The 23,814-nt window shown below is 52.5% G+C and overlaps 1 non-coding gene across 1 annotated transcript; it reads left to right on the forward strand.

The window, feature by feature from the left end:
• Positions 1-3,546: 3,546 nt before the first annotated feature.
• TRNAI-UAU lies at positions 3,547-3,640 on the forward strand. Its single transcript has 2 exons — positions 3,547-3,584; positions 3,605-3,640. It is a non-coding gene; the product is annotated as a tRNA-Ile (tRNA).
• The last annotated feature ends 20,174 nt before the right edge of the window (positions 3,641-23,814 follow it).

Below are 23,814 nucleotides of genomic sequence, written 5' to 3' on the forward strand. Positions count from 1 at the left end.
TCCTTTGCACACATCCATGAACAGCAAAACCTCCCTGTGTCTCTGGTCTGAGCCAGGGCATTCGATTCCAGTGAACCCTTCTCTCCTGCAATGGCGATGGTCAGACAGAGGGGACGTGGCACCTGCATCCCTGCCAGGGAGATATTGGCTCGGCTCTTTCTTTCTGCTGCTGTTGTTAGTCCATGAAACATCAAGGGTGGAATGCAATGCTGAGTTCATGCACCAGCCCCCTGAAAAAATTTCAGTGCCCCAGAGAAATCCTGCCGCCTGCTATTGTAACGATGTGCTGGAGATTTGAATGGGAAAGGGAATGTCTGAATTGTCAGAGTGGGGAATGAACAACAATCTACAGCAATGTCATTAACACAAACACACTCTCATCCTGCTCCAGCCGGAAGGGAAATGGGCAGGAATTCTCGCTGTTCACCTAAGGACACACTTACACTCATGCGCAGCCATGAGTGTGCTGGGGAAGCTGGTCTGAGCAAACAATTTGAAGTGACAATTCAGTGAGAAGTGAATTATCGTGTAGTGAAACAATTGCATATCAAGTAGTTGTGGCTGAAAGGTTAAGACGATGGACTAGAAATCCTTTGGGGTTGCCCTGCGTAGGTTCAAATCTTGCCAACTATGCAAGCACTGCACTGTTGCTATGATTACTTTAGTTTTAGTGCCTGAGCATCCACAGTGCAAACTGGAGCTAAATCTAGTTTCACTCTGTCTACACTTAAAATGCTGCTGTGGCACCTGCTATAGCACTCTGGAGTAGACAGTCAGTGGAGAGGTTTTCCCATCCCTATAATAGCTGCATTGACAGAACAATTCTTCCTTTTCTTTAGCACTATCTAACCAGGGCTTAGGTCACTGTAACTATACGGGTGGAGGGGGCGTTTCACACCCTGAGAGACGTCGCTCTGCCAGTGAAGTGCCCAGCGTACACCAGCCCTTATATCCCTCTTGGTATTTCAATGCAGGCACTGACCTGTGAGAGGAAAACATCAGCTCACAAACACGCAGACTGAATTCCCCACATTTAATCTCGCTGCACTTTCCAGAAAGTCACAAAATTCAATTCTTTCTTGCTAGGACAGAGAAAAAATAAGTGACACTAAGTTTTTGTCTTGGTTAAATAAAATTAAGTGTTTAATTAATATAGTAAAAAATCTGTCCTGATTCCTCTAACTAACACCATAGCGTGAAATAGGAACAGAGACAAAGCTTGTCAGTGATGACTAATTTCGCAAATGATCTTCCCATTATTAATTTCCACGCTGCCCCCATTGGAGGTCTGGGCATCTCCAATGTCATTGCTCTGCATTCACCTTCCCCTTAGAATTGTTATCGGACATTCGCCTTCCTCTGCAGCGTGGGGCACGGGGTCACTTGCTGGAGGATTCCCTGCACCTTGAGGTCTTTAAGCCACGATTTGAGGACTTCAATAACTCAGACATAGGTTAGGGGTTTGTTACAGGAGTGGGTGGGTGAGATTCTGTGGCCTGTGTTGTGCAGGAGGTCAGACTAGATGATCATAATGGTCCCTTCTGACCTTAAGTCTATGAATCTATTCCCAAATTTGGAAAATTGTGCAGTTCAGAATGTGAATAGTGACCTCGGCTCCTTCCTGCACCTGCTCTACATTGCTTCACAGCAGCTTCTCCACCTGCAGAGTCACCCCAGCACGGCAGTGCAGCCGCCCAGGGTTCAGCAGGGGCCCCTGGCAAGGACAGTGGGTGCAGCTAACAGCCCGGTGTGCCTGGCAGTGAGGCAGCTATAAAAAAGCAACACCCCCTCCCAGAAGTACAGAGACTGAATTCCCCAACTTTAACATCATGACCCCCAGTAGAAAGCCACACGTGTCAGTTGTATTGTCACAGGGAGATGCAAAAATCAAGTGACACCAATTTTTAAGTTGAGTAAATAAAGTTGAGGAGATAGTTATTAACCTCCCAAAAATATACTAAAGATCCCTCAACATAACACCTGAAGGTGAAATATGAACAGAGACAAACCTTGTCAGCAAAGGCTCATTTCCCAAACGATCCTCAAAATGTTACTAATTCCCACCCCTCCTCCACAGGAGCTCTTGCAGTGTCACTGTTCTGCAGGCAGCTTCCCATTAAATGCTGTTGTGGGACATTCCCAGGCCTGGAAATGTACGAACGACAGAATTTGAAGAGCAAACCTGGCTCCTCGCACCAGGCCGGATTTGAGTGTTTTGTCCCTGTCACTTAGTCTTTGTCAATAGTACAGACGCCAGGGGCAGGACTCCAGGCTCTGCTTGAGGGATCCTGGCACAGGGGCTGGCGGGGGAGAAAGGATTGTAGATTCTCACCTGTGCTCTGGAGAGGAGGTAATAAGTGAAGGGTCATTATTAACTCTTCCCCTTCTCAGTGTCCTAGGGCTGGAATTCTACATTCCACAGGGGCAAATGAGGGGGTGATGCCATGTGGTTAATGAAAACCAGGGCTCCAGGTGAGGTTTGAACTCAACCTCAGCATAGCTTCTCTTAGCACTGCCCTATAAGTACTATGCACTAACCAATTGTGCCACTGGAGCATCTTTTAATTAGCATTTTCTGAGACTCCCTAGTTTGTACTCGATGGGGTGGATCCTTCTTAAGGGTTCCAGGCCCCATTTGACACCTTCACTGCACCTCACTCACAGCTGCTGCCCTGGGTCAATGAAAACCCAGAGTTCACCTCTCACCTCCCGGGGGGAAAGCCCCTTTCTCCCTCCGCTGTCTGGCCACATTGCCGGCCACTTGCCGTTCCCCCCTGTCACCGCTCTGCTGGCCACCCTCTCTGCTCTGGGACGTCTTGTGGTCCCATCAGGAGCGGAACAGGCTCCCTAAAAGCAGGGCCGCCCAGAGAATTCGGGGGCCGGGGGCAAAGCGGGGGAGCGGACATAAAAAAGGCGCCACCCGCTGCGGCGCTTGTACTGACTGGGCGGCATCCGAGTCTTCAGTGGCGGCGGGTCCTTCACTCGCTCCGCATCTTCGGCAGCACTGAAGGACCTGCTGCGGAAGTGCATCCGAAGACCCGGACCGCTGCCGGGTGAGTAAAAATTAAAAAGGCGCCTCTAGCCAGGGAAGGGATTCTCGGCCAGGGCTTGCGGGGCCCCTGCGGGGTCGGGGCCTCGGACAAATTGCCCCACTTGTTCCCCCCTGTTCAGGCACCCCTGGGGCCCTGCACTTCACACAGCTCTCCCTGATTTCAGCTGTTAGTGAGGGAGCCTCACTGCTAGCGCAGACTGGGCAGTTCGTTGCATGAGAGACTCTGTCCCAAAGCAGGACTAATGCTTAGAGCTGGTTATCAGTGATTTCAGCTCTGTTGGTCTGCAGCAAGACTCTCCATTGAGTCTTAACCAGCTCTGTTATTACACAGGGAAGAACAAAAGGGTCAAATGGTGCCTGGAACCCTTAAGAAGGATCCACCCCACCAAGTACAATACTTATCGCTACCTGCTCCCAGCCCCACTGAGAATGTTTTGGGGTCACTCCTTCCCTGTATCAACCTAAGGGGTCTTAAAGAATGATAGCTAATAAGTGCTCCAGTGGCATAATTGGTTAGCGCACAGTACTTATAGATCAGTGCTGAGAGGAGCTATGCTGAGGTTGTGAGTTCAAGCCTCACCTGGAGCACTGGTTTTCTTTGACCACATGGCGTCACCCCCTCATTTGCCCCTGTGGAATGTAGAATTCCAGCCCAGGCGACCCGGAGGAGGCAGAAATGCCCCCTTCAATTATTACCTCCTCTCCAGAGCGCAGGTCAGAATCTACAATCCTTTCTCCCCCACCAACCCCTATGCCAGGATCCCTCAAGCAGAGCCTGGAGTCCTGCCCCTCCTTGACCTCTGAGCCTGGAGGGAGAGGAGCAAGGAGCCATTGTTAGAGGGCTTTCCCTTCCCCTACCCACTTCCCTGGCTCTTGTCACACAATCGATAAACAGCAAAAGACCAGAAGTCGGAAGCGCAGACAACGGGATGTTTACTGGGGTTAGTTTCCAAGCAAGCAGATTTCAAAGCCCTTCACACCAGTCGGGCTTATCTCTATAGACCGACAGAGTCTGTTCCCCAGTGTCCCCCTTCCCAGCTCTGACACCGCAGTTCTGAAAGTCTAGGCCTGTGCAGGCAGCCTGAATATCTCTATTCTAACAGCCATCGGCCCCTGTGGAAAAATGATCTATTCAGGGTTGTCCCTAGACATTTTGGTGCCCTACACAGCACCCCCGTCCCCCAGCCCGAGCTGGCAGAGCGGAGCAGGCTGGGGCCAGGTCACTCCACTTCCCGCCGCCCGGTGAGTGCTGGATGCGCCTGATCCCTCCTGCCGTCCACCGGGATGTAGCTCAGGGGAAGGCGGGGGGGATGGGGTGGAGCAGGGGTGGGAAGAGGGGGTGGGGGCAGACCGGGGGTGGGGGGCTGTGGGGAAGAGGTGGAGCAGGGGCAGGGGCAGCTTTCCTGGCCAGCTCAGCCAGCCGGGGGATCGAGTTCGCCGCTGGAGCAGTACACAGCTGCGTAGGGCACGAGGAAACTTGGGGCAATTTGGTGCCTCCACATCCCTTAACCAGGCAGTGTCCCTGTAGTGTGGGCTGTCTGCATAGGTCCTTTCTCAATCTTTCTCACCCTCTTGTCTTGAGTCTCCTGTGTCTCTGCTTTCTAAGCACAGACTAACTCTCGCTATTCAGAGGAGGGGAGGCCCATGCCTGTGTGTGGCCAGCAGACAGCGACAAAGACCCCTAGCCAGCCTGCTCCCTGCCATGCCAAACACCCACTGAAGGCCACCCACAGACCAGCATGTGGGGCGGCTGCTGATGCTCTGTGGCCAACACCAGAAGATGGTAGGAAAGCAGGGCCAGCCCCCGTGGTGAGGCCTCTTACTGTTCCCACTCCAGGTGCTCACTTTGGCAATGGGGCAGGAGATTTTACCTCAAGAGGCTTTTCCCCAGCTGGCGAGAAGCAGAGAAACACCCAGGCTCCCAAGGCGCTAAGTAGCAAACCCCCTCAAGCACAGGGACAGGCGCACACTTGGAAGAAGGAAACTGCTCCACACTCCAGCCTGGGCAGCCACCCAGTTTCTTTGGCAAGTCAGGAACAGCAAAGGCGAGACTGGAAGCACCTGGGGCTCATGCCCCAGCCTTTGTGACACCCAACCCCCAACTCCTTCCCGGGCTCTAGCTGAAGCCAGAGCATTGGCCTGAGCGGCCAAGAAGAGGTTCCAGCCCTGAAGGGAGCAGGACTTTCAGCACAAAGGTAAAACTGGACAAGCACAACCATGAAGGGACATGAACCCTCAATTGCCTGATCCAGACTCAGATGCCTTATCCATTAGGCCACATGGTCACATATAATTTCTCCACGTACTTCTTTAGAGAAGATGGACACTGTGTTTCTCAGACTCGGGTCATCTACTGAGGGGGGTTGAGACTCTCTGGGCACAAGAAGTCAAGTTCCCAGCGAGATGTGAGACTTAATTCTATGGGGCCAGGTGCAGGGCTTTGGCAGGGAGGCTCAGGCATGGGGGATTGGGGTGCAGCGGATGGACCGGCTGTCTAGGTGTGGAGATTTAGTTGCACTGAGGCACAGGAGGGAGGAGGAATCCTGCTGATGGTCAGTGGCTGTGCAGAAAAAAGGGTGTTGATTCCCCCATCCTAAATGGGCTGATTGGCTTGACCCTTCTCCCCTCTGCAGAGCATGGTGGGGCTGCAGCTCACCCCTTGTGGGGCAGGAGGGAACAGGTGCAGGGTGCTGGGCTCCAATGCACCTGGAAGGCAGCTCCAGTGCGGTGGGGCAGGGCAGGGCCTGTGGTTTACATTCTGCGTTGCCTGGTGCTGAGCCACTGCACAATCCCCAGCCACGCCGCACAGTGCACCTTGAGAGGGGGCAGGGGGCCAATCAGATGATCCAGCACGAGGGGGGTGAGGATGTGTGGTTGGGGGGAGGAAAGGCCTTGGGCTGCACTGGGGGAGTGCAGAGCAGGGGTGACACCCCAGAAACCTGCAGCAAAGGGATGGACAGGTGGGGTGGATGGATAGAAGAGGCAGCGAGCCTAAAAGAGGAGTGGGGTCTAGTGGTCAGAGCAGGGAGGGGGGAGGGGGCTGGGCGCCAGGGACCTCTGGGTTCTATCCCTGGCTCTGGGAGCAGAGGTGGGTCTAGAGGTCATAGCAGGGGGGACCGGGAGCCAGGACTCCTGGGTTCCATTGTGTCGGCTGCTTTTTTCTGTGTCTTCCTCCTTACAGATCCCAGCCCAGCCCCCTAGCAGAATCTGACTGGGGGAGGGGTTTGTCCTGCCACTCCAGACTCGTGATTCGAACCCCTCTCACCATAGGCTCTGACATCACGGAATCTCCCCCCCAAGACAAAGTAGGAGCCCCTCCCCGCATGCGGAGGAAGCTAGTGAGTTTCTTGGGGGTCTCTGGCGGAGGTGACAGCACCCACCAGACACCCACTCATGGTTGCAAGGAGACCCCCCTGCACAGCCCCCTGCTACGAGGGGCCGGGGGCGCCCATCCAGGGTCAGGAGGTGAGATGGGGTTGCAGTGGCAGGAAGGGGGCAGAGCTGGGGGTGGTGCCAGGTCTGGTGCTGGCTACACGGGGAAAAACCACACTGCTCCCCCATAACACACACACACACACACACACAACTCCTGGTCTTGGGAGGGGAACAGGAGAAAGGACAAAAGAAGCAAGAGACAAAGAGAAAGGAGGAAGGGATGGATGGAGGAAAAGGTGAAACCAAAAGGACAAAACCCTAATGTCCCCAGTGATTCTAAGGGACAAAATCCCAGGTGCAGAATAAAATTCTGCCTCCTTTAGCTCGTGTTTTCCATGCCTAGAATTCAACTGTCACCTGATGGATCAGACTGAACAGGTTTCAAACCTCGAGGATGCTCTTACCTTCTAAACAGGGACGGCTGTTTTCTAGTGAAATCAGGAAAAGGGAAGGAGAAAACTCGAAAGAGGCTCCTCCTGGCGCTCACGTACGTGAACCCGAATAATTTCTCAATCCTCAAAGAGAGACCTGGAGAAGGAGACTGGCTGAAGCAAAGCCACAGGGGTCTCTGAGATTTCCCTGGCCCCTCGCCCCCGTCCTGCCTGGCTGATGTCAGCATCTCTCTGTGAGGTCACCACCTCCCCACCACCTTTGACCAATAGTCTGAGGTCCTGCAAAAGGCCTTTGTGATGTCACTGCCACACCCCTCCCTTGCTGTGCTAATATCCTGCCCCTGGCCAGGCACTTTGGAGGTTTGAGCTACTCCCTGTGGATCACCCCACTCAAGGAGCGTTCGTTCTAGGCAGCAAGCCGGCTAGACAGGAAAACATCAGACGCTGCTCCCAATGCTACACTCAGTTTTTCAGAAATTAGTCGACTTTATGGCCAGAAGGGACCATTAGAGCATCTAATCTGACCCCCTGCATATCACAGGCCTCCTGTATGACACAAGAGCTACTTTTGGGGCAAACACATTCCAGAAAGGCATCTAGTCTCCATTAGATGACATCAGGAGATGGAGAATCCACTACTTTCCTTTGTTCCTGTGGTGAATCATCCTCGCTGGTTAATATTTGTGCCTTAGTTGTAATATGAATTTGTCTCTTTTCACCTTCCAGCCATTGGCTCTTGTTATGCCTTTCTCTGCTAGATTAAAGAGCCCATTAATACCCAATCTTTTCTCTCCATTAAGGCACTTCAACACTTCAATGAAGTCACCTTTCAATCTTCTTTTGATAAGCTAAACAGGTTGAGCTCGTTCAATAGCTCACTAGAAGGCATTTTTCTCCAGCCCTCAGAACATTTGGTGGCTCTTTGCTGCCCCAGCTCCAATTTCACAACATCTTTTTCAAATGAGGACACCAAAACTGGAGGCAGTATTCCAATATCAGTCTCACTGATGCCGTGTCACCTCCTGTGACGTTATTGACATAATCTGAAACTGTATAGATCACCGTTGCGACCACTGTTCTATATTTGCAGCCAATATTGTAGAAAGGTTGTTGTGTAAGGGGTCTATGGAGAGGTTCTGATTGGCTGATTATAATGATGCTATCTCTAGATGTGTATCATTTCTGTAGTTGACTTTATGAATATTGGCCCTATGCTGCCCGTATTTCAAACTTGTGCTCTGCTTCCGGGAAACACCCCAGATAAGTTGGTGTCAGTTCTGTCTAGCCTGTTTGATGGCTCATTGTTAAATGTTGATGGTCCATTGTTAAATGTTGCTATATTATGATCACTATTTCCAAGCGGTCCTGTTATAGTTACCTCTTGGACAAGATCCTGCACTCCACTCAGGACTAAATGGAGAGTTGCTTCTCCCCTTGCGGGTTCTTGTACCAGCTGCTCTAAGAAACAGTCATTTAAAGTATCGAGAAATTTTGTCTCTGCATTTTGTCCTGAAGTGACATGTACCCAGTCAATATGGGGATAATTGAAATCTCCCACTATTATGGAGTTCTTTATTTTGATAGCCTCTCTAATCTCCCTTCGCATTTCATCCTCACTATCACTGTCTTTGACAGGTGGTCGATAATAGATCTCTATTGTTATATTCTCTATTGTTATATTCTTATTAGAGAATGGAATTACTATCCATAGAGATTCTATGGAACATGCGGTTTCATTTAAGATATTTACTTCATTTGAGTCTACATTTTCTTTAACATACAGTGCCACTCCCCTCCCCACCCCCCGAGTATGACCTGCTCTGACCTTCAGATATATTTTGTGCCCTGGAATGATTGTGTCCCATTAATTATCCTCACTCCACCATGTCTCTGTGATGCCTATTATGTCAATATCCTCTTTTAACACGAGGCACTCTAATTCACCCATCTTATTATTTACACTTCTAGCATTTGTGTACACGCACTTTAAAAACTTGTCACTGTTTATTTGTCTGCCCTTTTCTGATGTGTCAGATTCTGTTGTGTGTGAATGCTTCTCGTCTGATCTGGCCCCTACTTAATCCTCTTCCAGCCTCTCTTCCTGACTAAAATTAGAAAAATCTCTATCCCTACACTCTCCTCTAAGAGAAGTCTCTGTCCGATCCACGTGCTCCTCTGCAGCCATTGGCTTCCCCCCCATCTCTTAGTTTAAAAACTGCTCTGCAACCTTTTTAATGTTAAGTGCCAGCAGTCTGGATCCACTTTGGTTTAGGTGGAGCCCATCCTTCCTGTATAGGCTCCCCCATCCCCAAAGTTTCCCCAGTTCCTAATAAATCTAAACCCCATCTCTCTACACCATCATCTCATCCACGCATTGAGACTCCGAAGCTCTGCCTGCCTACCTGGCCCTGCGCATGGAACTGGGAGCATTTCTGAGAATGACACCATAGAGATCCTGGATTTCAGTCTCTTTCCTAGCAGATTAAATTTGGCCTCCAGGACGTCTCACCTACCCTTCCCTATGTCATTGGTATCTACATGTACCATGACCACTGGCTCCTCCCCAGCACTACATATAAATCTATCTAGATGCCTTGAGAAATCCGCAACCTACCCACCAGGCAGGCAAGTCACCATACGGTTCTCCCGGTCATCACAAACCCAGATATCCTTGTTTCTAATGATCAGATCTCCCATTACTAACAGCTGCCTTTTCTTAATGAGTGGAGTTCCCTCCCGTGGTGAGGTAACCTCAGTGCAAGAGGTTCTTCCAGATAGTGTTGGGGTGAGGATCCCAACTATGAGAAGCTTTCCCTCTGCTCCCGTTGACTGCTCTCATTCCCTGGGCCTTTCATCCTCCTCAACGGTGCGGGGGGCTGTCTGACCGGAGTTGGGACAATTCTATAGTGTCCTGAAAAGCCTCATCAACATACTTCTCTGCCTCCCTTAGCTCCTCCAGTTCCAACACCCTGGCCTCCAAAGCCTCCACACGGTCTCTGAGGGCCAGGAGCGCCTTGCACCAAATGCACACATACATACATGACATAAGAACGGCCGTACCGGGTCAGATCCAAAGGTCCATCTAGCCCAGTATCCTGTCTACCGACAGTGGCCAATGCCAGGTGCCCCAGAGGGAGTGAACCTAACAGGCAATGATCAAGTGATCTCTCTCCTGCCATCCATCTCCATCGTCTGACAAACAGAGGCTAGGGACACCATTCCTTACCCATCCTGGCTAATAGCCATTGATGGACTTAACCACCATGAATTTATCCAGTTCTCTTTTAAACGCTGTTATAGTCCTAGCCTTCACAACCTCCTCAGGCAAGGAGTTCCACAAGTTGACTGTGCGCTGCGTGAAGAACTTCCTTTCATTTTCTTTAAACCTGCTACCTATTAATTTCATTTGGTGACCCCTAGTTCTTGTATTATGGGAATAAGTAAATAACTTCTCCTTATCCACTTTCTCAACATCTCTCATGATTTTATATACCTCTATCATATCCCCCCTTAGTCTCCTCTTTTCCAAGCTAAAGAGTCCTAGCCTCTTTAATCTTTCCTCGTATGGGACCCTCTCCAAACTTCTAATCATTTTAGTTGCCCTTTTCTGAACCTTTTCTAGTGCTAGAATAGTTCTTCTGCATGACATCCCAGTAGAGGGCTCTCTGAGTGGGGTCCAGCAGAGCCCACTCTTCACTGGTGAAATACAAAGCCACCTTCTCGAAGGTCACCGGCCCCTGAAAGAGCAAGAGTCCAACACTCAATACCTGCTGCCCCATTCACAGCCCCACTACTTGTGAGGAGAGGAGCCCATCAAAGGGAAGCCATGGGTGGCTTGCAGTCAACAAAGTCCCATCCCGACCCTGCTCAGAGCATCCAGGAAACATCAGAGTGAGGGGACAAAGAGAGCCCCTTATCTCTCCCAGCAGATCCATCACATACCTACTAGCCACAGACTGATAGAGGAGAGGGAGCCCCTAGCAGGGACCAGGGAGAGCTCCCTGGTAGGAAGCCCAACACCCTCCTCATTGTGAGGAGCTGGATATGAAGGGAGGGGAATCTCCCCTAACCCTCACTAGTGGGTGCCCCCTTCATATCTCACAGCAGCCACTGGTTAGTCGGGTCAGGCTCCAGCACTATGAGTCTGGTCAGTTTTCCCAGCCCCATTCACGTGGGTTATTTTCTGCTCCACAAACTAGAGCATTTCCACCTCCAAACCTCATGGGTCTGTTCCTAGAATCTAGGCCACTTATTAAACAACTCCCAGCAGGTTTGTCACACCCTGTCCTCCCTTTCTCCACCCTGTGCATTTCCTGTCCTGCTCCAACCTCCAAACCAGACTGTGCAAACCTTCCCTTCTCCGGTGTATTTGCTGTCCCTCTTCCTCCTGTAGGAACCCACCAACCCCCCCTCAAAAAAATAATCCCTACCTGCGCTGGCTCCACTGCAGCCATTTCTCTTCCCTGTGTCATGGGAGGATGGGATGAGCTGGAGAAAAACATGGACGTCATTCTGCAGCCTGGCAGGACGAGAAGGGCAGTTGTGGAGGTTACAGAACAGGCTTTAGTTAATTTCACATCACGAGTCCCCCAGGCCCTTTCCCTGCACACAGACATCCTAGACTCTGCCATGCTGGGAACATGCTTGATCTCTTTCATTACAGTGTAGACCTGGCCCCTCCTGCCAGGCTAAACCCACAGAGACATTTTTAACCTCCCTTCTGCCTCCCCTCACCCCGTAACAAAGTCTCTGAACACAAGGCTAGAAAAGAGCAGAACCCAAGGGGTCACTGTGGGGGATTCCCTCAGACAGTGACCCCAGGGCAGCCACACCCCAGCAGGGGGAATATGGAGTCAAGAACTGGTTTTTCCTCTGTCTGAGCCTTTTCTTGTTCACTGGAAAGTGGTTCTGCCCAGGGATGCTGCAATACATGTGTCTGGGTGGACTAGAGAGCTGGAAATCTCTCCCCCCACTCATTTCTCCCACTGCCCCTTTCAGTCTCTCCTTCCCCTCTACTCTCTCCCTGCTCCTCTGGCTGGGACAGTCCCATTCCTGGAAGCTTTGATCTCCCAGGGCTGGATTTTCTCCTGGCAACTACTAATGGGAGGAGAAATGGGGGGGGAGGGGGCTGTTTGTGCAGAGTCACTTTCTTGCCAGTCCCCAGCACTTTCCCTGAGGTCTGTTACCTGGAGTCTGTGGTAGAATTTGTATTAATACGGCCCAGGGCTGCCCTAGGGGGCTAGGACCAGCGGAGAAGGTCATAACTTTGGCAGGGCAGAAAAGAAGCTTTAATTAAGGTCACTTCCCAACTGAGAGGCCCCACTGGGGGAGCAGCAGCTGCTAAGCCTGGTCTCCCAGATCACAATGGAGGCTGCAGCATCTGACCCAGGAAGCTGAACCCCAATATCCTGAGCAGAGAGGGACAGAGCGTTTGAGCAGCTTCCCTCCTTTAGCTCTCTGGGGAGAGCCGCTAATGAGAGCCCCTCCTCACAGGGAGAATTGCTGATCTCTTCCCACCTGCCGCACCCCCAAGATCTAGTATAAGGACTCGGGGCACAAATTTTCCCAATGGAACTGGAAGGTCCTGGAGTTTTCAAGATGTTTGATAAGTGGCTAGAAAGTTATCATGGTGACTGGGCCTGGCTGGGGAATGCTGGGATGTGCTTGGAGTCAGGATTCTGGCACAAGCTGATCAGAGAGAAGGAGCATGGTTAGTAGCAGCCCCCAGAGCCTCCATCCAGGGCCCCCCAGACACCCCCAGTACCCAGAGCCCAGACCCCGCAGCCAGAGTCCCACCAGATATTCCCTGGGACCCAACCACCAAAATCCCTGAACAGGAACTCCAGATACCCCTCAGCACCCCACTGGCCAGAGAACCCCCACCAGACCATCACTGGCAGGCTGGGAATCCTAAAGGTTCCCCCCACCAAGAGCCCCCAACAGCCAGGGACACCCCCCCAGGGGACCCCTCACTGGGAATTCAGTCCCTCACTGCCTGCCAAGGATTCCCCTACTGCCTGCCTAGGACCCCACCTGCCCTCCAGCAGGACCTGCCAGGCCGTTTGCCTGGGACCCCCTGATGCTTTACAATGGGACCCCTCCCTCTGCTTGCCTGGCATTCCGACCTAGCGCCTGGCACTCCCCCACCCAGTTCTGTGCATTGGGCACGACTGAGCCCCTGGCACAGCACCAGGCTCCCTCCAGCCCCCTGCCCCGCCTCCCCAAGAGATGCCCACCCTCACTGTTCTGCACCACCAATCCCCAGTGCTACCCACCTCCAGGACCCACAGCCTCAGGGCTGGGCACATCAGAACCCCTCCCCCCCCAAAACCTCCAGAACCCTCTGCCCAGTCACCCAGAGGCCTCCCCCTCCCACAATGCCCCTTCAGCTCCAGCTGCAATCTCCCCACACAGACACCCCACCCCCTACCCCAGCAACAGTTACCTCACTGTGTCTGCTAAGTGGATAGAAAGTTATCACTGCCCCCTGCTGGCCAGTCACCCGGGCAGAGGGATCCCTGGGGGGTGCTGCTTCAACAGGAGAATGGAAGGCCTGGAGGGCAAGAAAGGTCCATGCCCTGTCACTAGCTACATCTTCGCACTGCGGGAAGCAACCCCTCCCAGAGACCATTTGTCATGGGCTTTGGGACCCACGCTGCACTCAGAGTGACCTCCTCACCCAGTGCCAGCTGGAGAAAAGAAAAGGGTCCAGCCAACTCTCCTGTTACCAGCTGGGAACCACTGATCCCCCAAACAGGGGGAGGCCTCTGGGTTTGATGGATATTAAATACGTTTAGAGAGGAAAGTGGAAAATCAGAGGGATTTTATATCAGTTGTTGATACGAGGTAAAATCTGAGTGTTTCACATCAATATCTGATAACTGAATAGAGAGAAAATGGGCAACATTTGCCAATATTTTATATCCATGTTCAGGAATCTGAGAAAAGGTGTAAATCTGAGATTTTCTTAGTATTTTATAATTAAAGAGACAGGGAAAAATCTCAGGCCATAGTCATTTAGAAATAGACAATTAGAGAAAAAGTGGGGCTTAGGATAATTTTTAGATTTGCAGAGAATACATATCAGAAACTACGCAAGTGATAACATGAGAGGGGGGAGGGATAGCTCAGTGGTTGGAGCACTGCCCTGCTAAACCTGGGGTTGTGAGTTCAATCCTTGAGGGGGCCATTTAGGGAACTGGGGTAAAAATCTGTTGGAGGATTTAGTTGGGGATTGTTCTTGCTTTGAGCAGGAGGTTGGACTAGATACCTCCTGAGGTCTCTTCCAATCCTGATAGTCTATGAACACCGTCGAGATCTGAGGGGATTTTATATTACTGCTACATAACTAGAGGGAAAAGGGGGGCTGTTGGACTGGATTTTATATTACTATCCAATACATATACAGAAAGTGATGGTTCCTCCCACCCCCACAGGCAGCAGGGAGCCCTGTGAGGAGCTGCTTTAAGAGGGCAAAGGGGGTGGGGGAGCTGGCAGGTCCCTGGATGAGGTAAGGGGGCAGCAGTGGGGGATGGGCAGGTGGTTGGTGGCTGTGGTGGTAGTTAGGAGCAGTAACTGGGACTGGGAAACCGGGGTCCGGGCAGTCCCCACGGGGGACACGTGCCCCTCCCGTCCCCGCCCTGGCAGAGAACCGGCATCTCACCCCCCCCCCCCGCCCCCACGCCAGGGGCAGCCACGTGCTGGGGACTGACCCAGGGCAACAATTTCCCACCGAGACAAGGACAAATCGCTGCAGGTAAAACGAGGGGGGGAGACCGGGGGGGGGAACAGGGGAGCCGAGAGAGCGGATCATGGGGGGGGGGCGAATCTCCCCGGATGTTACAGCCCGAGCGAGACCCCGAGAGAGAAACGGGGCAGAACCGGAGAGAATTTGTACCGGGGGCGAGAGGCACAAACAGGGACAGGAGCCAATTAACTCCCCGCCCCCCCCGGGGGATTTCCTGGCTGCCCAGAGACAGTTCAACGCCCCCCCCCCGCGCGTCCCACCGACCTTCCCTCCCCCGCAACTCCGGCTTCTCCCCCCGCCCGACACCCCCCCGGGCTCCGCCCCCCCATCCCAGCGGGGCCGGGGCGGATCCTGCTGCAGCTCCTGGGGCCGAGGCGGCTCCGAGGCTTCTCCCAGGTTCCCCGGGGCAGAGTCACGTGCCCGCCCCCCCCCCGGGGGTCTCTCACTCACCGGCTCACACGGAGGCGGCAGCAGCAGCAGCATTGTTCTCCCGCCCCCAGGGGCGCTCGCACGGAGCATGCGCAGTTCCAGCTCCTGACCTCTCCCTCACCTGGGCTGGAGAGGGCGGACGCGCCCCCGGGGCAGGCTGGGAGATGTAGTTCCGGGCTCTCAGTGGAGCGGAAGTGACGTCGGCGAGGGAGCCGGAACGGGAGCGCGGACGCGCGCGAGGCGCTGCGGTTCTGCCTGGCTCGCGCGGGGCCGTTGGAGCCTCTCCTGGGCCGGAGAAGGGTTTGTGGCGTTGTGCTCTGGGCATGCGCAGATCGCGGCGAGAGAGACCTTCATTAACCCCTCCGTGGGGGGAGACCGGACGGGGGGGGAAGTGTCGGTGCAGCCCGGACATGGCCGGGGGGGGAAGAGCCGGTGACCCCCGAGGAGCGGGGAGAGAAAGGGGGGGGGCTGAGATCCCCTCGGATTTACCGCTGCCCCCCCCCCGTGGGGACCCCCCGTCCTGCCCCCTTTCTCCCTAGAGAGCCACGAGCAGCCCCCAGGGTGACCCCCCCTCCCCCAAACCCTGAGAAGTTCCCTGTCCCCCCCCCCGATTGTGCCCCATTTTCTCTCCCCTTCGCCAGTGCCCAGCTCTCCCTGTGGCTGGTGGGGGCTCTGGGGGTGTCTGGGGCCCCTGGCCAGGGACTCTGGGGACTGGGGGCCAGGGAAGACCTGGCAGGACCCTGGCTGGGGCTGTGGGGGTGTCTGGGGGCCCGGCTGTGGGGTCTGGGCTCTGGGTACTGGGGGGTGTCTGGGGGCTGCTGCTAACCCTGATCCTGCTCCTGGATCAGTTTGTGCCACAATTCTGGCTCCAAGCGCGGCCAGGCAGCCCCAGGGTGAGAAAGTTACTCACCCTGGTAACTTTCTATCCACTTACCAAATACTGTCAGGTGAAATCACAGATTTCTCTTTTCTCCCCTCTTGAAAACTGCAGGAACTTCTGGTCCCACAGGGAATATTCATGCTGCCTTCACCCCCCCCCCAGTCCTTGTCCTAGATCTTGGGGGTGGGACCTTAATTAAAGCTGCTTCTCTGCCTGGCCCAGGTGATGACTTTCTCCAGCTGGTCCTAGCCCCTTGGGGGCAGCCCTGGGCCCTGTTAATACAAATTCTACCACAGACTCCAGGTAACTGAAAGTCCTCTGGGAAAGTGCTGGGGACTGGCAAGAAAGTGACTCTGCACAAACAGCCTCTCCTCCCATTAGCAATTGCTAGGAGCAAATCCAGCCATGGGAGAGCAAAGCCCCCAGGAATGGGACTTTCCCAGCCAGAGGGACAGGGAGAGAGGACAGGGGAAGGAGAGACTGAAAGGGGCAGTGGGAGAAATGAGTGGGGGGAGAGATTTCCAGCTCTCTAGTGCACCCAGACACATGTATTGCAGCATCCCTGGGCAGAACCACTTTCCAGTGATCAAGAAAAGGATCAGACAGAGGAAAAAGCCAGTTCTTGACTCCATATTCCCCCTGCTGGGGTGTGACTGCCGGGGGGTCAGTGTCCGAGGGAAATCTCCCACAGTGACTCCTTGGGTTCTGCTCTTTTCTAGCCTTGTGTTCAGAGACTTAGTTATGAGATTGGGGGAGGGAGAAGGAAGGTTAAAAATCTCTCTGTGGGCTTAGCCTGGCAGGAGGGGCCAGGTCTACACTGTAATACAGAGATTGAGCATTTTCCCAGGATGGCAGAATCTAGGATGTCTGTCTGCAGGGAAAGGGCCTGGGGGAATCGTCCTGTGACATTAACTAAAGCCTGTTCTGTAACCCCCACAACTGCCCTTCTCACCCTCCCAGGCTGCAGAATGACGTCCGTGTTTCACTCCAGCTCATCCCATCCTGCCATGGGACAGGGGAGAGAAATGGCTGCAGAGGAGCCTGTTCAGGTAGGGATTATCGGGGGGTAGCTGGTGGGTTCCTGCAGGAGGGAGAGGGACAGCAAATTCACCGGAGATGGGAAGATTTGCACAGTCTGGTTTGGAGCCGGGCAGGAAATGCACAAGGTGGGGAAGGGAGGAGGACAGCTTGTGACATTCCTGCTGGGGGGAGTTTAATGAATGGCCCAGATTCTAGGAACAGACCCATGAGATTAGGAGGTGGAAATACCCCAGTTTGTGAAACAGAAAATAACCCTCCTACATTGGGCTAGGAAAACTGACCAGACTCCCAGTGCTGGAGCCTGACCTGACTGACCAGCCGCTGTGAGATATGAAGGGGGCACCCACCAGTGAGGTTTAGGGGAGATTCCCCTCCCTTCATATCCAGCTCCTCACAATGGGGAGGGTGTTGGGCTTCCTACGAGGGAGCTCTCCCTAGTCCCTGCTAGGGGCTCCATCTCCTGTATCGGTCTGTGGCTAGTAGGTGTGTGATGGATCTGCTGGGAGAGAAAAGGGGCTCTCGCTTCATCCCCTTAACCTGGTGTTTCCAGGATGCTCTGAGTGGGGTGGAGGTGGGACTCTGACTGTGATCCACCCAGAGCTTGCATTTGATTGACTTCTCTCCCCACAAATAGTGGGGCTGTGAGTGAGGCAGCAGGTAATGAGTGTTGGACTCTTGCTCTTTCAGGGGCTAGTGACCTTCAAGGAGGCGGCTGTGTATTTCTCCAGGGAAGAGTGGGCTCTGCTGGACCCTGCTCAGAGAGCACTCTACAGAGACGTCATGCAGGAAAACTATGAGAATGTGACCTTGCTGGGTAAGGATTCCTGTCCCCTCAGTTCTTGCAAGGGGAAATGAAGAGATACGGTTCATGCCAGCCCCACAATGCTACCTCTGCTCTGTCCTGTCTCTGCATCACCCCAATATGCCAGTGACCCACACACTGCCACAGACCCTCCCCTGCTGCAGAACACAGGAACAATATTGCACAGTGTCAAATATTTCCTGTTTGCATAAGTAAACTTCTTTGAGATGGGGCGACCACATCTGAACGCAGTGTTATGCTCCTACAAAGCACACAGGATCTTTCTAGAGGAAGGTGCACGCGCACACACACACACACACCCCCTCTGCCAGAGCAGTTCATAGTTACCAGTCTGTTGTAGCTCGAGTCAATCTAATGGCCAATTACACTGAGCATGAGTGTGGGGCTGGGATTTTGTCGGTCGCAATCCAATGCTCTGGGAGTGTGGCAAGATGAACCCAAACTCCCATGGCCAAGCACCCTGGTTCTTATAGGGTTTTTTCCTTTGTTGAAGTCTATGGATTTTGCTGTATCTGTTTGTGATCGGTTACTTCTTAACTGGTGTAAACATTCCAGTGCACCTCCGAGAGGGTCAGCCTGTCCTTTGTTCTGATTTAATCAATTGTCCTCAGGGGTACCAGCCTTTACCTCAGAGTCATCAATCTGCCCTTCGTTATGGATGCGCGTTGATGATTCTTTGATGTCCTTTAAGTCTCTTGACTCCTTCTTCCTTGACTCTGGCTATAACAATGGCCTTTACACCTTCTCTTTTCCTGATGCATACATCCTCATTCACACAAACCCACTGAGAATACAAACAGTAGTATTTTATATCGAGCAAAAAGACATTGCAAATGAAACCTTGCCTTTAATGTTTCTCTAATCTACTTAACATAGACACAATAGAGAATCCTGTCTCTTATTTACTAAACCTTAAAACAAAGACATGTAGATTTAACTAGAGTGCCTAATTTGTAATACATAGAGGAAACCATAGTAGACAGTGTAATTTATCCTAAAACAAAAGGTGACCATAATCAGTCAGAAGGATTGTTCTGGTCTGTCATTCCTTTCGGCTATTCAAACAGGGTGGCTGACAGGACGAAATCAAATCATACATTAAATTCTCACAGTACATTATAAAATCCAGCTCCTACAGCCGTATTCGAGATGTGGGTGCACCATAGATTTATATACAGGCAATATGATATTTTCTGTCTTTTCTATACCTTGCTTAATGATTCCCAGCATTCTGTTCGCTTTTTGACTGCTGCTGCACATTGAGTGGATGTTTTCAGAGAACTATCCATGACTCCAAGATCTCTCGCTTGAGTGGAAACAGCTAATTTAGACCTCATCATTTTGTATGTCTAGTTGGGATTATGTTTTTCAATGGACTGCACTATGTGCTATCCTGACATCTAGTACTGCTGAGATCCTGCATTCAGTACTATCCCTGCCCTTCCTGTTCCCTTTCTCCACTGAACCCCACCAGCCCGAGGTTTACTGTCCCCAGCTTCCCCAGGACTCTCTCATTGTCTCTGGACCTCTCCGTCAGCAAGAAGCAGTGGCAGGGAGACTTGCCCTCTCTCTGGAGTCTTGGATTTCTGGGACATGGATTTACTTTCTCTGTGTTTTAGGAGCCTCTTTGAAATTGAGTGTCTGTGACATTAACCACAGTGCAATCTGGAGTGTTGAACAGCTGTGTCCCCTCAGTTTCCCAAGCTGGGGTGACTTTTACACTCTTTTACTGTGAGAGCAGCCACTCCTGGGCAGGTAACACGCAGTCTCCAGCATGTAACTCGCTCCCAGCTACACAGTATTTAGTGCTGCTAGTCAGCGACTCAGGAGTTACAGTGCAGCACAGGAAAACCCCAGAAAAGTCTCTGTTCCCAGACTTCCCCCAGAAATGTGCATCTTTTCCCTGTCCAACACTCTACTGAACAAAGCAAGCTCATGTGAAGTCTGACATTTCATCAGTGGAAACTGACATGCACCAGCCTTGTTATCCCATGTAGGTGAGTGGGCTCATCCCTGCGGCACCCCCTGCTGGTGACTTCTGGGAATTAGCTCATTCCAGCTCCCGCGCACCCTCTGCAGGCCGGTGATTCGCCTGCCCTCTGGCCCCCCGTGCCCCTCCCTGGACCTGGTGCCCCTTTTACCTGGGGTGCTGCCCTCTGGCAGTAACCCCTCAGTCTTAGGGTCTCCCCTCCCCAGGGAACTCCCACCCACTATTCCCACCTTGGCTCAGTATAAGGCCAGTCATCGTCTAGCCCCACACCCTGGGGCAGGCTGCAGTATCAGCCACTCATCACTGGCAAGGAGGGTTTGGACCTGCTTCTTTGCCTACCCCTGAGCTGCCCTCTGCAACCCCCCAGTACCTATTGCCTTCTGCTAGGCCGCAGCCTGGGGCTTTCCAGGCTGGAGCTCCCCAGCTCCTCTGCCTTTCCCCAGCCCTGCTCCACTCAGGTACCCTGTGTCCAGCTCCCTGCAGCCGGGCCCATCTCCCTCTACAAACAGAGAGAGATTCTATATGCCCCTGGCTTCTCTGCCTTTATAGGGCCAGCTGAGTCTGTTTGGGGCGTGGCCCCAGCTGCAGCCACTTCCCCCAAGCAGCCCAGCCTAAAAGCTGCTTTCTCCAGCCACAGCCCCCTCCCAGGGCTGTTTTCAACCCTTCAGAGCAGGAGCGGACGTCCACCCCGCTACATCCCAAATGCAGTTTCCAACACACTTTAATCCAAACACGCTAGTTGGATAAAACAATAACATCTTTTTTTTTTGGTAATTAACAATCTTGTTTTAAGTGACTACAGGTAACAAGTCATAAAAGTCAGAATTGTTTGCAAAAGAAATGCAAGATAAACCACAAATAAATTTGTTAGTCTCTAAGGTGCCACAAGTACTCCTGTTCTTTTTACAAACTAACATGTAAGTCAGGGGTAGGTAAACTACGGCCCGCAGGCCACATCCAGCCCCTGAGCTCCCGGCCGGGGAGGCTCCCCGTCCCTTCCTCTCCCCTGCTGTCCCCTCTCCCCTGCTGTCCCCTCGCCCCCGTTGTCCCCCTGCAGCCTCAACATGCCGCGCCCTCAGCGCTCTGGCCCACCGCTCCTGGGCAGTGCTGCAGCGGTGGGGCTGCGAGCTCCTAGTGCTCTGAATGGCATTGGTAAGGGGGCTGGTCTGCGCTCTCCTGAGGGACCTTGTATCTAGCTCCGGCGAGTCCGCGTGGCTGTGGTAAGGGGGCCAGGACCAGGGGGTTGGATAAGGGGCAGAGAGTCCTGGGGGGCAGTCAGGGGACAGGGAGCAGGGGACGATTGGGCGGGCAGTATAGGGATGGGGAACTGGGGGGTTGGATAGGTGTAGGAGTCCCGAGGTCTGTCAGGGGGCGGGGGTGTGGATATGGGTTCATATCCAGGACCCCACCCGCTACCCAACCCCGCTGCTACTTGTCCCTTGACTGCTCTGACCTCTAGCCACCCCCCTGCCCACTAACAGACCCTTGGGACTCCCACACCGATCCAACCGCCGTCCCCCCAGAACCTCCGCCCCATTCAACTGTCCCCTGACTGCCCCCCGGGACTCCCTGCTCCTTATCTAACCCCCCGACCCCCTTACCATGCCTCTCAGAGCAGCGTGTCTGGCAGCCACGTGGACCGCGCAGAGCCAGACACACTGCCCAGCAGGAGCGCACAGCCCCGCCCCGCAGGAGCACTGCCCGTGTGTGGCGTGGCTGTGGGGGAGGGGCTAGCCTCCCCAGCTGGGAGCTCAGGGATCCGGGCAGGACCGTCCTGTCGGCTGGATGTGGCCCGTGGGCCGTACTTTGCCCATCCCTGATCAAGGGCATAAACCTATTGAGTCAGCAAGACCTGCAGGGGTATGTTTGTGCTGAGACTTCCGAGGCTTTTCCATGCCATGTGCTGTGAAGCTTGTGTTTGGGACACAGGTAGTACAAGCCACATGGCAAAAGGAATATAAAGGGCAGCTGCATCATCTCCATTTTGTCTTCAATCCCTCTTCCTACCTCTGGAGCAACTTCTCTACAAACTGAAGCCTGGAACAAAGGACTGAAAGACCCATCGAACTTGTGGATGTGTTCCAGACGGACTTTCTGCTAATAACCTAATACATAGATTTTGGAATGCATCTCACTGCTTTTCCATTTAACAATTTTTTTTGTGTCGTGTCCTGTCTTGTCTTTCCATGCTAAAGGATTGGCTGGCAGTGTGGTCTTTTGGGTAAGATCCAAACCAATAGTGATCTTGTAATGTGGCTGACCTTTTGGGGTCAGAAAAAACATTTTGTATATGAGCAGAGTTTTTAAATAACCTCTCACTGTACTGGACCTAGGTGCTGATTGGGAGTCGGAGAACTGGAATGCAATAAAGGGGGCTGTGTGATTTCTTTTTTCAGCTTCTCGATAACCCGTGTGTGGGATCAGAAGCACAGTTTGTGAACTGGTCGTTGAGTTTAACTTGGTGTTAACCACCAGTTTTGGGAGCATCTGCTCTCCCTTTTTCATCCTGCCCTGACCCTGGCATTTTCAGTGTGGACTGCCCCAGGCACACCCGTCACACTAAGCACTGAAGTTAAATTAATAGAATGGTTTTTATGACAAAGTTATGAAAATCAAGTGACCTCCTTTGTTTTCTTTCATCTGAGCAGGGTTTCCAATTTCCCAACCTGATGTGATCTCCCAGCTGGAACAAAGGGAAGAGCCATGGGTCCCAGACCTCCAGGGTTCAGAGGAAAGAGAGATCCTGAAATCACCCTTCACAGGTGAGAAAACATTAAACCAACTCAGAATCTGTAAGTGCCTGAAGGAAACATCTGGGATGCCCTACAATGCCCTTGGAAGGTCTCTCAGTTCAATATTGTCCCTAGCAGGGGTCGTATCCTTAGGGTAAATATAGCTCATGGCTTCCTGTAGACCCTAGCAGACACCAGGCAGTAGCTTCCTCCCTTCCCCCTGTGAATTTGGATGGGATGTGAAGGCTGAATTGATCCCCTCCTCTCTCCTGTTTGGGGAAGTTTGGGGGAGTTCAGTTCCTGATTTTTATTTGACCTCTCTCCAGTACTTGTATTGGCTTGGCCTTCCCCTTTCCATCCCTGTCTGAGGTTTCTGTCTCTATCACAGCAGGTGACGCAATGGTAGGTGAGAAAGAGGAGCAGAATTCTCAGCAGGAAAATGTTGAGCAAGTGGCTAAACACAGAGCATTATCGCAAAGATCGAAAAGGAATGTGTCCTGGAGTCGTAAGCAGGAAAAATCCCGTGACATTCAGCACAGACCAGAAGGAGAGCAGGGAAACCAGCCAGGGGAGAAAGTGGGTAAATGTATTTCCTGTCAGGGAACTCAGAAGGACCTCAAGTAAACCACAACACAACAGGAAATCCTCAGCGGTAAGAGAAAAAATACATGCAGTGAGTTTGGGGAAAACATATGTGATTACTCCATCCTTATAAAGCATCACAGAATCCACACAGGGAAGAGGCCCTATGAATGCAGTGAGTGTGGGAAAACCTTCAGTCGCAGCTCAAACCTTCTTACCCATCAGAGAATCCACACAGGGGAGAGGCCCTATGAATGCAGTGAGTGTGGAAAATGCTTCACTAGCAGCTCAGGCCTTTATCAACATCAGAGAATCCACACAGGGGAGAGGCCCTATAAATGCAGTGAGTGCGGGAAAACCTTCTGTGGGCACTTAGCCCATGTTAGTCATCAGAGAATCTGCAAGGGAGATCAACAACATAAACACCTCTAGGGCTATCAATACTTTTTTTTCTCTAATAATTTTCCTGATTCCCACATAGTAACTTTTAAAGCTGTTTGAACTGTTTGCAGCATGGTTATCCCTCAGTTTGACCAGATGAGGGGCCCATTTTTGCCTTTTGCAGTTTGCCCTGTTTTGAGGTGGACCCATTTGTCCTTTCTATCAACTCCATTATCCCATAAGTAATTCGAGTGTGCCCTTCCTATCAGGAACCAGAGAGCATCACATTTATACTAATCTTCCTATTTCAAAGTTACTGTTAGTCACCAG

This window comes from Mauremys mutica, chromosome 22 (assembly GCF_020497125.1).
Source record: "Mauremys mutica isolate MM-2020 ecotype Southern chromosome 22, ASM2049712v1, whole genome shotgun sequence".
NCBI classification, from domain to species: domain Eukaryota; kingdom Metazoa; phylum Chordata; order Testudines; family Geoemydidae; genus Mauremys; species Mauremys mutica.